Source organism: Symsagittifera roscoffensis, chromosome 4, assembly GCF_963678635.1.
Source record: "Symsagittifera roscoffensis chromosome 4, txSymRosc1.1, whole genome shotgun sequence".
Classification (NCBI taxonomy): domain Eukaryota; kingdom Metazoa; phylum Xenacoelomorpha; order Acoela; family Convolutidae; genus Symsagittifera; species Symsagittifera roscoffensis.
This window is the reverse complement of record NC_087065.1, coordinates 39681588-39694516: the sequence shown is the minus strand read 5'-3', so window position 1 is coordinate 39694516 and position 12929 is coordinate 39681588. Positions and strand designations below refer to the sequence as shown.

Sequence of the window (12929 nt, the reverse complement as noted above, 5' to 3'; positions counted from 1 at the left end):
CAACGGACAGCCCGCTCGACATTCCGCCGGATAATTCAGACCCAGCATCATCGACGGGGACGTCGATAAATATTTTTGTCCGGGGAGTGGGGGTAGGACTTACCCACACCGAAAATTTGATGATAAAAAAACTCAGAGAAGTGAGAGAAAAGTGCGGACTGGAACTGGAAGGGGAGGAGGCCGAGCCTACCATAGGACGGAATTTCAAAACGAAGTTTGAAATACCAAACGAATACTCAGAAAATATCCTGATAACGGAGAGTGACTTCATTCTGTCAGACAGGACTAGCGCAATCTGTATCACGGCGGACATGAGTTTCAGATCAAGACTGGAAGCTGACTTCAAGAGGGAGTACCAGAACGTGGAGTTTCTATTTAGACAGAGACCGGGACTGGGAGGAATTGCCGCGCTTCCACCATCAGTAGCACAAGTCCCGGGCAAATACCTATGCTTCCTAGTGACGAGGGTCAATGACAGGAACACGATCGATCCTGAACACGTGATGTTGGCACTAACAAGAATACGAGACTTCATGATTGAGAGGGGGATAACGGTGGTCTCAATGCCGGTGTATGACCCAAACAGGGGGAAATTGAGCCCAAGGGAATTGTACGCTATCCTACACGTGGTCTTCGCAGAAACTGAGATAATGGTGCATCTTCACAAGAGATACTACTTGAGCATCGCCTGAGTCGGGTACGCGGGGGTCTCGAGTTGGGTGTGGGGGTACAAAACAGGTAAAGAATTTTAGAGGTGATTGGCATGACAATTAACATTTTAAATGATTGATGGTGCTAAAACATAAAAAGGAATCTGCATGTTTTTAGAAGATTTCCAATTGAACTATTTTAGTAGGACGGAAAGGAAAGGGTTTTAAATATAGTAGTGAAGGGGGGTTTTTAGGGTAGGAACACAGCCTGTTAGTCTAAAAATGGGGTGTTATTTTCAGATTGATTTGGTAAAGTCAAATTGACTACTCAACTGTATTCAATTGAAGAAAGAGAACACAAGTTGAACGACACCTCAAGAAGTAAGATCAAGTTGCTCAGGTAAACTCAAGTTGCTAATACTCAAGTTGCTCAGGTCAAACTCTAGTTGCTCATACTCAAGATCACTTGGAAATTACGGAAATGGCAGATCGATTCTGGAAATCCATGCCATCGGCTTTGAAAAACCCACACTTGACGAATTGTACAGACGTCTAAGGGACCTGGATTATACTCAAGTGGATGAGAGAATGGCAAAGATGTTGAATGCCATCCTCCAGTTGGAGGATGAGGGCGAGTGCCGGGAGTCTGCGACAGAAGCAGTTTTGATGGTGGGCTACACCACCGATGGAATATCTAATCAAGAGCAAACCAGGTGGCTGTCTTGGAACGTGGATGGAGCAATAAGGGGGTTCGATTTGGCAAGGAACCCTGGCTTGAGTAATAATACTGAGTATGGTGCAGGGGAATTCCCACTGCCGGTCAGACCATCAGTCAGATCCACGGGCCAGAGCACGAGCAAGACACCATTGATGTCTCGAGCACAGCAGACGGGGGAAGCGTATCCGGACGTCAGTATCATGAAGAGAGAGCTTGAGAGGACTCAGCGGGAGAGGAACAAGGCGAACCTCGACCGGGATCAAGTGGTGCTCGAGAGAGATCAGGCAAAAGTTGAGAGGGATCAAGCGCGGAGGGAACTGGGCATGATGAGAGCTGAACAGCTACGGGCAGAAAGGGTGCGAGAGAATGCCGCGAATTGCGAGCAGCTGAAGTCGGAGCTTGAAAGGATCCAGCAGCGACAACGCGAGCTCGACATGCAGAAAGGGGCTAGGCCCAAAGAGCGGGTGGTGACCGGCTCAAGACCAGAGTCACGTATGGAGGTGGATAAAGCTCCTAGGTCGAAGGGACGATTCAACCTCGATCGCGCTGCTCAAGAACATATGAACGAAGGGTTGGAGGTGTGGATACCGTCTGAATCAGCGTCCTCCCTGCGTGGTCTAGAGACACAAGTAATACGCCCGTTGATGGACGTCGCGCTGCCTGGACATACGCCAAGTTCGACCCCGGGTAGTAGTCAGGTGAGTGGTAGCTCGTCACGACTGAAAGAGTTGCACGAGCGGCTACAACTAAGGAATTGCTAGAGTCCAGCAAGAGTGGACTTACCCTCGACGTGGGGGGTGCAACCTGTCAGGAGTGTGGTAATCTCGAGTTACAAAAAGAATACGGAAGGTAGATACCACAGGCACAATCGGATGGACTGGAGCACGGCGCAGAGAGACAGGAGAGATTGCTTCCATGACGCAGCTTGAGTGGAATACCTCACGCAGCCACGTGTGTCCGAGGGGGCGGTCCACCTGATCATAGGGGACAGCTTGTTGCGGGTGCTGACCCGGATCCAGTACCATTGGCAAACGGGGATCTTGAGCTTCGCTGGAGCCGCGACGCCGCAGATGCTAGCGACACTTGAGATGCTAGGTATGGCAAGAGTATACACGGTGACTCTGATGATCGGGACGAATGACGTGTCCAGGGGAGAAGCAAGGAAGGTTGCGAGGCTGCACGACAAGATGAGCTGCATTCTTGAGGAATTGCGGATTCAAATGGATCCGGCTATTCTTACGGTGTGCACCATCCCTTACAACATAAAAGCGGACCAGCATGCAATGGAGATTAACACAAAAGTGCGAAACCTGAACGAAATAATCAGGCAGATAAACCGAAGAAGTGTCCTCCCCGTTGGGTTGTTGGACGTGGCCGAGCAAATGGAGCTATCTGCTTTCCCTGACGATGCATCCTCGGATGGGATTCACTTTGATAGGCCCAGAGGGGTGGAGTGGTTGAATGACGTCTTCCAAAGGCACATAAGCGCATTGGAGGCAGAGTTGCTAGAGACGGCACAGGTCCCATTCGGACCACCCCCAAATCCACCCTTCTTCAACTCGAGGGCTTTGTCCAGTCGCTTGGGTGCGATGGCCGATTCTAGAGACAGTTCGCGGAACAGCCGAACCAAGTTGCCGGGCGCCGCGCCCATGGAGGCTGATGAGGCAACGTCATCAACTCCTCAGGGATCGATAATATCCTCGGTGGTGGTGGCGGAGAAGAAGAAACCGGAGAGACCAGCGGAGACCAGCAGGTCGAAATATGTGGAGAATGTCAAGGAGCTGGCCTTGGAAGACCTGGAGTGCAGGCTAGAGTTAGCGAAAGCTTTGGGTCTTGAGCAGGTGTCGAACGAAGACTTGGGTAGACTCCAGTGCGTGGTCTGGCTGAAGGCTCACGAGACACACTTCTCGAGAGCCAAAATGACGGAGACGGCGGATCTGACTGGGATTCCCACAAAATCGGTGATGGGACCTATTAACTATAGACCTCTCAAGTCATTAGGGAGTCCGGGATTCGTGGTGGAGCCTCCCAAACACCGAACCAGCATTGCCAGGATTAGGGTGGCCACTCCAGCACAGTTGAGGGTGGTGGACAAGCTGATGGATCCGAGAGAGATGGAATTACCAGACGCTGCGTATGAAGGTACGAAACTAGCCAACGACCCCAGATACGGGAAACCCTGCGGGAATACGCAGCTGGCCAAAACCTTAGCTGTTTATGACAGGGCAGACCCAGCCGCAGCGAGGGTGGTCATCGTGGCGGGATCGGACTTTGAGGGGACGTCTCCCAAATTGTTTTGGCCGGAAACTCTGATATATTCATTGCCGGGAGCGGAGCTAAACCAGATGTTAACCCTGGTGGTGGCAGTAAAATCGGAGATGCCTTGCGAGCCTGAGCTACTGCTGTGCGCAGGGATGAACGATCACTTGCATGCGACGGGGTTTCTTGAGCAGCTCAAGGGTGATGAACCTACGCCGAAGAAGATCTGGGAAGCCATCCAGACATTATTTGCAGCCATGAATGAAGTACAAGAGAACGTTGCCTCACGATTTGGCTCCAAGACAAAAGTGGCGTTCACGACGTCCCCCGGGTACGCGAGCATGCCTCCCGCTCTGCAATTTGTGTATGCGATCTTGATCTTGATAACAGAAGGGAATGGATGGCGTATTCTGATGGCAGCTCCCAATCGGGAACTGGAACCTACGAACTTGAGACTTCGCAGGTCGGAACTCGCGGCGGCGTGGGCGGATGTGTCCCACGCGTTGAGGGGCTTTCACGAGTTGGCCGACATCCTCATCGTATTGGACGAGGTCCTCTTGCTGGAGATATCTAACTTCGCTAGGCAACTCAAGCTCAGTCCGATTATAGGGGACGATCATCCAGTGGTGACTCACCTGACGGCCAGTCTGTGGTTTCGAAATATGGAGGTGACCATCACAAGCTCCACCAGTAAATCTAGAGGGCCGAGCAACGAGAGGAAGAACGTGGCCGCATCGGAGAAGCAGCTGGAGTTGATGGTGTATCGACTGACACAAGAGGGAGGCAGGTGGCCTTTCCTGACACCAAGGCTGGAGAACGCCACGGAGAAGACAAGAGAAGATGCTCCGCTTCTGGTGAAGCAGATCTGGGATTTTCTTGAGGAGCAGCTGGGAGTGGCCGAGAAAAGGGAAATGACGGTTGGCAGGTTCGTCACAGCAGCAAACGAAGTCAAGATTGGAGGATTCTGGAGGGAGCACGCAAGGGGTGAGCTGAGGACGAGGAGGGATCACGAGATTCTTGAGTTCTTGAGTCCTTGTTGGGGAAAGGAGTTCCTGGCGGAGTGTATAGCGCGAAAGAGACCATCTTTAAAGCCTTCATACAGGAAGTATTGAATATGCCCATCAGTCTGTTGCTGGCACTGTACCTGGTTTACCCAAGGTACCTGTTTAATATGGGCCCAGCATACATGTTCAGTCGGGGCGTGGACACCCTCCGGATAGACGGATACTTGACATTGGTGCTTCTAACCCACGGGCACTGGTGTCATTTCACCGACTGATGAAATACGGTTAGCCTCTGTCGATGGGAAAAACACACTCGAGTTTTGACACCTACTCGTATAAGTGTGCTGCCGGGCTAAAGACGCTGCTGATACAGTACCTGCTGATGCAGAACCGGCACCTGACTGGTGAAGAAAAGAGCCCGAAGACAAGCGAGGAGTGGAGGAAAGTGAATGGGGGCATGCCTCTATTGACGGACCTATGCCTGGCCATGAGATCGGACCCCATGGGGATGATCCGGGGGCTAGGGGAGGTCGTAACCTGTATCTATGGACCGGCCGTCACGTTCGCGTTTCCAGATCCTCTGGTGAAAGCTTATCGACACTCGGTGACCCACGTGAGCCTCGTAAGCGTACTAGATGGGACGAAACTTAATTGGTGTCAGCAGGAGGTGCTAAGGGCACAGATGACCAATACGGGGCTCTTCGGAAAGGTGAAGGATCCGGAGTTGGTGGTGTACAGTTTTCGAGGACAACTGCAGTGCAGGATGGGAGGCAAGCGCGAAGGCCCCATCGAAACCTATCCCAAGTTCTGGAACCTAAATCCCCTGACAGCAGATGGACAAGAGATCTTGAGAATTCCCGCGTGGAAGAAAAACTTCGAGCTGGTGAAAAGGGAGCTAGAGGCGATATTGGAGAAGGAAGTCCTGCCGGCAAGCATTCCAGAATTTCCAACAGTGAGGAGAATGACCCTGGGGATGAACAGCCCCCTGGTGGTCCCGTCCCTTTTCGCGAGAGCAGCAACCGAAGAACAGCAGAAGGAGTTCATCGACGGCTGGGATTCTCTCTTCATCGGCTACTCTGCAGCGATCTATTTTCATACCAGCGATACGAAAATAAATTCATGGACAACTCAAGCCAAGAAAATGAGAGGGTCGATGCCCCCGAAGTTCGAGGTACGAGATGCCTTGAGAACACTTGAGCGGGCAGGTCTAGAGAATAAGTTGCCGGTGTGGGACGATGGCAGGATGATCGTGAAAGAAGGACACATCGCACTAAAAGGAGATGAGATGGTGTTTGCCACGAGAAGATACCGGGCACCTTACGGACTGGAGCAAGTGGAGATGAGACAGGAGGGGAAGGAGCTGGATGCAGCAGGCCCATCCTTGCATGTGGCTCTGACAGAGTATAAGGAAACGGGTCCAGCTACACCATCACCCCTATCAGTGGACACCCCTGGGGATAAAAGGAGTGGTCCCGTAGAAGATCGATTCAGAAGGATTCTTGAAAGAAGAGAAGCAGAATCGGGGGAGGAGAGCATGGATGAGACTCTCAGTGAGGCAGGAGAGGATATGGAGGTGGGAAATACACCGGAGCAGAAGCCATCAGAGGAAGAGTTCACCACGCAAGAAAGGTTGAAAGATCTAAGTGGAGAAAATTGGGCAGACATCCCCACGCCACCTTTGACCTCATCTCCCCACAAGAACCTAGAGTTGCCACTGACGAGCGAGAATCCCAACATGGGAATGATCTTCCTGAGTGCGGAGAAAAGGGAGAAGAACACCTTCGAGGGAAACAGGGATGCCTTCCTAGGCATTCTGGATGCGGATGCTTGGCGAAAATTCTTGAGCGATTTTAATCGAGAAGTGGACGACGACACCACATTGAACGATTTTAAGGAGGAGCTGTGGGACACGGTGGTGAAGTTCGGAGAACCTATCCTGATGGGGACAGGTCTGGAGGAGAAAGCTAGAGGAGAGCTGCTGAGCAAGATGGTCGAGTTGAGGAAGGCACCACGAAAGACCAGAGAAGACAAATCTAAAGACAGCTCTACTCCGAAACAAAAAACTGACGATAAAATAATTGAACATGTAAGGGGGGATAAGATCGGAACTAGTAATATAATTTAAAGTAGTAATATCCTTAAGGCTCGAGCAGGGGGAGGCAAGAGTTGGAAGGGTTGGACGGAGACAAGGAAGTCGAATCAGTGATGATAACGACAACGCCCCCGGGTAAAGACGTGAGGTCTCGCAAGAGGAAGAGAGACGTGGAGGGATTGGGCAGTCCTTCAGCGGATGCGGTCTCGGAGAAAAACTTGAGAGAGACGGCCCCCATGGTTCTGGCACGATGGAAGACAGCAGCCTACAAGAGTAGCTACGAGCCGAGGAAACTGCTCGACGTAGAAAAGGAGATGGAGATCCCCACCAGCTCAACAACGGAAGAAGACTTCAAGCCTCAGAGGATAAAAATGAAGCGAGGTTCGACGAGCGGGCAGACCTGGGAAGTAGACGTCGGCAAAGAATGGGTCTCAAATGAACACCAGGCTATCGGGAAGCAAGTGACTAGCGATCCTCTTGAGAAAAATAAAACGAGGAACACCGCCCGACCGTGGTGGGTGGCCCTGGAAACATTGCAGGAATTGGGAGACTGCCTGAAGAAGCTCGACAGTGGAGTGTCACGCAAACGACGCAACTGGGCTACCCAGCAGAAGGCTGGTATCAATAAATTAGAATTGGGGAGCCAACTGAAAAGAACTTGGCAGAACTTGTTAAAGGATCATTTTGAAGAAGCGATGAGAACATCCTCATCGGCATCGCCGTTGATAACAAATCCTTTTATTAGGACCGCAGGACAACTGATGTTCCCGTGGAGCCTCTTGGGGATAGAGTTAGAGACACTGACTTCGTACGACAAGTTGAAGTTGGGAGGCAAGAATCTAGAGGTATATCGAATGCTGATGCAGCACGTTGCTAGGGACAACTCAGGCTTGAGTCTGGCAAGGAGGAAAGATGCTACCTGTTTCTTGAGATGGACAATGTCAATGATGACTGACAGTACCATCCTAGCATGTCACCAGAGAGCAATTGGAAGCAAGACGCTGGAAAGGAGAGTCTCCACAGTCATCTTGAATGTGTACCAGAGTACTGGGATAGAAAAGGAGGATGGTTCTAGGCAATCTCTAGAGAGCCACAGGAAGTTAGATGAGATACGGAGATTCTACAACAAGAAGTTCGAGGAGAAACACGACGTTCACCGTAACTTGGCTTCTTCAGGAGAGTACTTGAAACCCAACAAGAAGGGAGAGTATCAGTATGTGTCTGGAGTGGTGGGGATAGCATACAACCCTTTCTTAGACTTAGAAGCTGGAGGTGCCCATAGAAACTATGAGGTGGCGGAGCTGCTGAAGTTCTGGACAGAGAGGATAATGGAGATAGACCCTGTGGAAAGAGAGAGACCTAGTCTAGGTCTGATTCTCGAGAGAACACCGGAAGTAATAAGTGTGCCACGCTCAAGTAAGAGGGTGGAACTAAAAATGGGTAACGGGAACGGCATGTTGACCACGAATCTGGGAGTAGTGTGGAAATTGCTCAGGCCCTCCTGGTGTCCACATCCCCATGCGAGCCTGATCGAGGAAGTCACTGAGCGAGTGAGATTAGCGCCGACAGAAGATGAAGATTTGGCGACCTTGAGTATAGTACATAGACTGATCCTGCCTCAAGTGAAGGAGTCAAGCGAGACGACGAGTGGAACAGGGTCGACAAAAAAGATGGAGCCGGGCAGTTGTGTTGACTCGACGTGTGGGAATAGCGAGCACACCTGCGATGGACGATCATGTGTCAGGATACAGTCTTTCCAGAAGGAAGACCTAGTCACCTGATTTGAGGACATCACCGAAAGGGAGAAAAGTGGGATACAGATAGTGGCTGAGTGTTACGCGAGTACCACTGTGAACCTAGCAACATCTCTGGGATTCTTCTCAAGAATGTGTAGTCTCCAGTCACTGGAGAGGCTAGAGTCAGAACACCACTTGGTGACCGCGTTGAGCGTGGAGTCATGGCCCCGAGTGTTGCAAGTGACCCAGAAACACATCAAGAGTTGGAAGGTTGGACTCGAAGCGAAGATGGGATTTCCCATGAGCGAAGCCTATGGACTGCCTCTAAATGCGAAGTCCCTAGTGGGGTCAGTGATGGCCAACCTATGTGGCAGCCACTATCCATTACACATGGCGATGGTAGAAGTGTCCAGCCAGAGGATATTGGTAGACAAAGCCTTCTCAGTGCCCAAATGTGTAAGACTAGCTCGGATGTCACATCATTCACACAAGCTGTTGAGGAAGGTCCGAGGAACAGTGCCTAAAGAAAAAAGGGATGACTTGAGTGAAATCTGGGGTGAAGAACTTCTAGGCTTGAAGAGCGAAAATACAAGTGACCTCGTGAGACAAAACGTGATTGGGAAACCCATGGTAGGTGCCCCAAACTTGGGAGAAGTCGACGTGATACACGAGAAGATGATGGAACTTGAGCCTCTCCTGGAAGCCTCGGGAGAACGCAATCTTAGGAGCATCGACCTCACACACGGGGATTGTCCATGCCACTGTCTGGCGCAGACAGTGTGGTACCCAGACCAAGCCAATCTCTGCCTGATCTGGGATGTAGAAGAAATCAGGTCGTTGGGATTACCCGATCATCAACAAAAAGTGACCATCTTGGTGGTGAGCACAATGCTGGCTCTACGATGGATGGAAGAAAACATAGCAAAGTATCGAGAATCGAAGACGCCAACAGCAGAGTCGATTCACGCGATAGATTACAGCAAGAGACTTGAGTTGTTCGAGACAGCATGCAAGGTGTTCGCCATACCAATGGAAGTCAGACACGTGTGGAGCCGCTTGAGATTCTTTCCTTGGTTTCGCGCGACGTTAACATCCTGGTTATATGTAGCGACGAAGGATCACATGAGGAAACATCAAAAAGAATATCGACAATTCCAGGCCGAGATAGGACCAGATGCCTTCAAGAGACTTCTGCTGACCCATCGAAATGCGATCACGACGGGGTGAAAAAGAGTGGGTAGAGTATCCAGAGACAACACTAGAGCGAGGGAGTCAATACTGGAGGAGGACCTGGCGAAGAATGTAAGCCTGAGTCTTCACAATTCCTTCTGTTTGAACCGGGAGTCGAAGGTGAAGAGCTTACCGAATCAAGCGAAGATTGCAAGAGCAAAGGGAGTGGATGCGATCCTATGAACAGCTGAAGGCTTGGCAGGAGATTGTGATCAGCTCCGATGACGAAGAAGCACTATTGGAACAGATCACAGTGTCAAAGGTATCTGGATCGGGTACCTCGAGGGCGAAGAACACAAGGTGAGCCGTGGCTCAAAAGGAAAATTCTAGAGTCATGAGTCTTGAGAGGGAGGGGGCTCGAGGGTGAACTCGGATGAAATCTGCATTCACGAAAAAGAAAATTTAACAAATAAGATATCGTAATTAATATGCTAGATCTATTATATAAATCAAAATGCTGCATGACAATTTCCTGATTGAATAGGACAAAAGAAATTTTAAATCACCAGCTTAAAAAGCGGGAATTCATAAGGTGCAGGTGTGTGCAGATTTTGATTGCTGTTTAGCGATAGTGTGAAAATTTTATATGGTCGTGAATTTTGGAAGGTAGATAAACTTAAGTCTGCTGCAAACTTCTGTAAATGACCATTGGCACTGTATCTTGAGTGACACTCGGGCTTCTGGGGATTCACTGACAAAGACAGCACGCGATGAGGACATCGATCTTGAGTCCGGGGAGTATGTGCCAGTCGGTCATGTCTGAAAGTTTGACCTTGAGAGACACGAAAATACGTAATTTTGGAGTGAAGTTTTAATTTTCAAAATCTCGAATGGAGCCTGTCATGCTAAGTTTTCTCGTACCAACTGAAAACAAAAAGTGAAAAATCAGAACCTCCGAGTTTGCAATTGCGGGAAAATACTCAAGAAAAACAGCAGGAAATTGCTATTCGCAATTTCCAGATATAAAATAGGACACGAAAAGAGCTGTCTTATCCCGAAATAGGAGGAGAGATAATAAAAAGAAGAGAGAACAACTATTCGGAACAAACTAGAGTGAACCTTCAATGGAAAGGTGGACAGCTTGAGTGTCCCAATGGTTCACACAAAAACTCCAATTCTAGAGCCAGAACTTACTTCTGTTACCAAAACTGACCAGTATTAAACTTATCTAGTTATATTACCTAATTCTTGAGTTGCTTACCAATTTAATTACTCCTTGTACTCGAGTGCATCAACATGTGAGTCCCTAATTTAAATTTCTCGAGTGTGTTTTATGATTGTTATGTTGAGATAAGGCGAGTTTTAGGTTGATCCATCTGAAATGGATCAAAGTTCCACTGTCCAATAAAAAGTAACTTAACGGATTGTTCCGACCCTGTTTTTAACGGCGTTCATGTATTTTGGGTATTTTGAGACCTAAGTATGGGAACGTTCTTATTTTCTAGAGTGGGGGGATATTTTGGTAGTAGCCTTTCAGCTGTAACGGGTTCTAGTCTCATGTCGCAAGCGAACCGAATTGGCTCCGACCGTTCTTGAGGTAGAAAAACACAAGAAATAGTGTCCCTGACTCTTGAGCCAATGGTTATAGGGCCTATTTTTCTTAAGCCTCATATGTGACCGAAGTAGGCGACTGTTACACAGGTAGGGATTTTTCAAAAATACGCCGTAATTCACATTCAACAGTAGATAGAACTGTAGACTTAATGTTATTAATCAAATCAGTTGCCTCGTTAAACATGGTACAAAACTTAAATTCTTATTTGAAGATATCCACTTCCAGGCAGTTGTCACAAATCCAAAGGCAGTTTTTGATTTTACTCATCCATGATACTTAGTCAGCCGATAGAGAAACACACGCTCCATGAAACCAATTTCCTCATTTCTCACACCCAATAGCTGTAGCATCATCGTGTTTCACTTTACTTTTGCAGTGGTCACATTTGCAAGCAGACGTTGATCCAATGCGGTTGCGTTGTGATGACATTCAGTGTATGAAACGATTTAATAAGTTTCTCACAACAATTAGGGCGTATTAGTTCGTATACCTGATGATGCTAGTTATAGCGAAAACTTTCGTTTTTTTATTAAATTTTTTTTGACTCATAACTAATTTGAACAACCAGAGGATATTGGTGGAACAGTTTTGCTTGCGATATTTCAAAGCTAACGGTGTCGTTTGTTTTTCCAATGACGCTTCCCAATTGACAATGAAAATAGAAAGTCCCAATTAACATAGAAAGACCATTATACGCACGCCGCAATGATTCACCGATAACACGCTTCAGTGTATTGACTTGCATTACTTTACTTCACTGACATGTACTTAATTCCTGTTTTTTTTTCTGTCCCTCTTTTTCATTCACTATTTTGTACCGCAAGGTGTTTTTTTTTTGCTTCGCAAAAGTTGCGAAGCTCCGCTTGGCCTCTGTAATATTTTTCGTATTTTACGAAACGTCTTTCTTGTCTGCAATATCCCAATATTTAATGCGCGTGGTTTTGCTTAGTTGATCCGCAAAGTTTTTTTGAAGGTATACCTTGGCTGTGAGCGTTGTGATAGTTCAAGTTCAGCGAAAGATATTTTTCAGTGAAAATGCAAAGCGGGGAAGGGGAAAAAACCTCTAAGCGATTGCCGTCCTTGAAGCATCTGAATTCGCGGCGTGCAAAGGGGCCATCAACTGAAGGAACAATAGACGGAGCGTCAACTTTGGAAACAGCTAAATCTGCGACTACGAAAAAGTCTTTTGTTCCGAATTTGAACGTTACTCGGGCTGTTCCTGTTGAAATCCAGGCAAAAGAATCGAATGCGCCCAAATTTGCAAAGAAGGATCGTAACCGAAACTGGAAAGACAAAAACAAAAGGGAGTTTATTCAAACTTCGGGTGTTTTCTCTGAAGGAGTTGCCAGCCAGCAGATGGGAAGTGGAACTAAAGGGTCAGTCGTGTCAAGTTCAACAAGCGATGGGTCATCGGCAGCAAACGTTATGATCGCTGAATGCCTGGAAACCGAGTCACTGGATGATATTATGACAGGTAATTTCATTGCTGACTTGAAGAACGAAAAGTGTCCCTTAAGTCTGGTAGGAAGTGCCTCGAATTTAGCCGAGAGATCTATTTCTGCAAGTGATAATAGATCGGCTGATGAAAAGCTATATTTATTCCAATTTCCATCGTTCACTCCCTTTGCTTTACCCCAATGTCAACCCGGCGAGAAGGAAGAAATTGAGAAAAATAATGGAGATCA

The 12929-nt window shown here is 48.3% G+C and overlaps 1 protein-coding gene across 1 annotated transcript in view; it reads left to right on the top strand.

Moving 5' to 3' along the window:
- LOC134844553 (nicastrin-like) overlaps positions 1-12929 on the top strand; it is a 56021-nt gene that overhangs the window by 24736 nt on the left and 18356 nt on the right. The gene's annotated exons all lie outside the window — the stretch shown is intronic.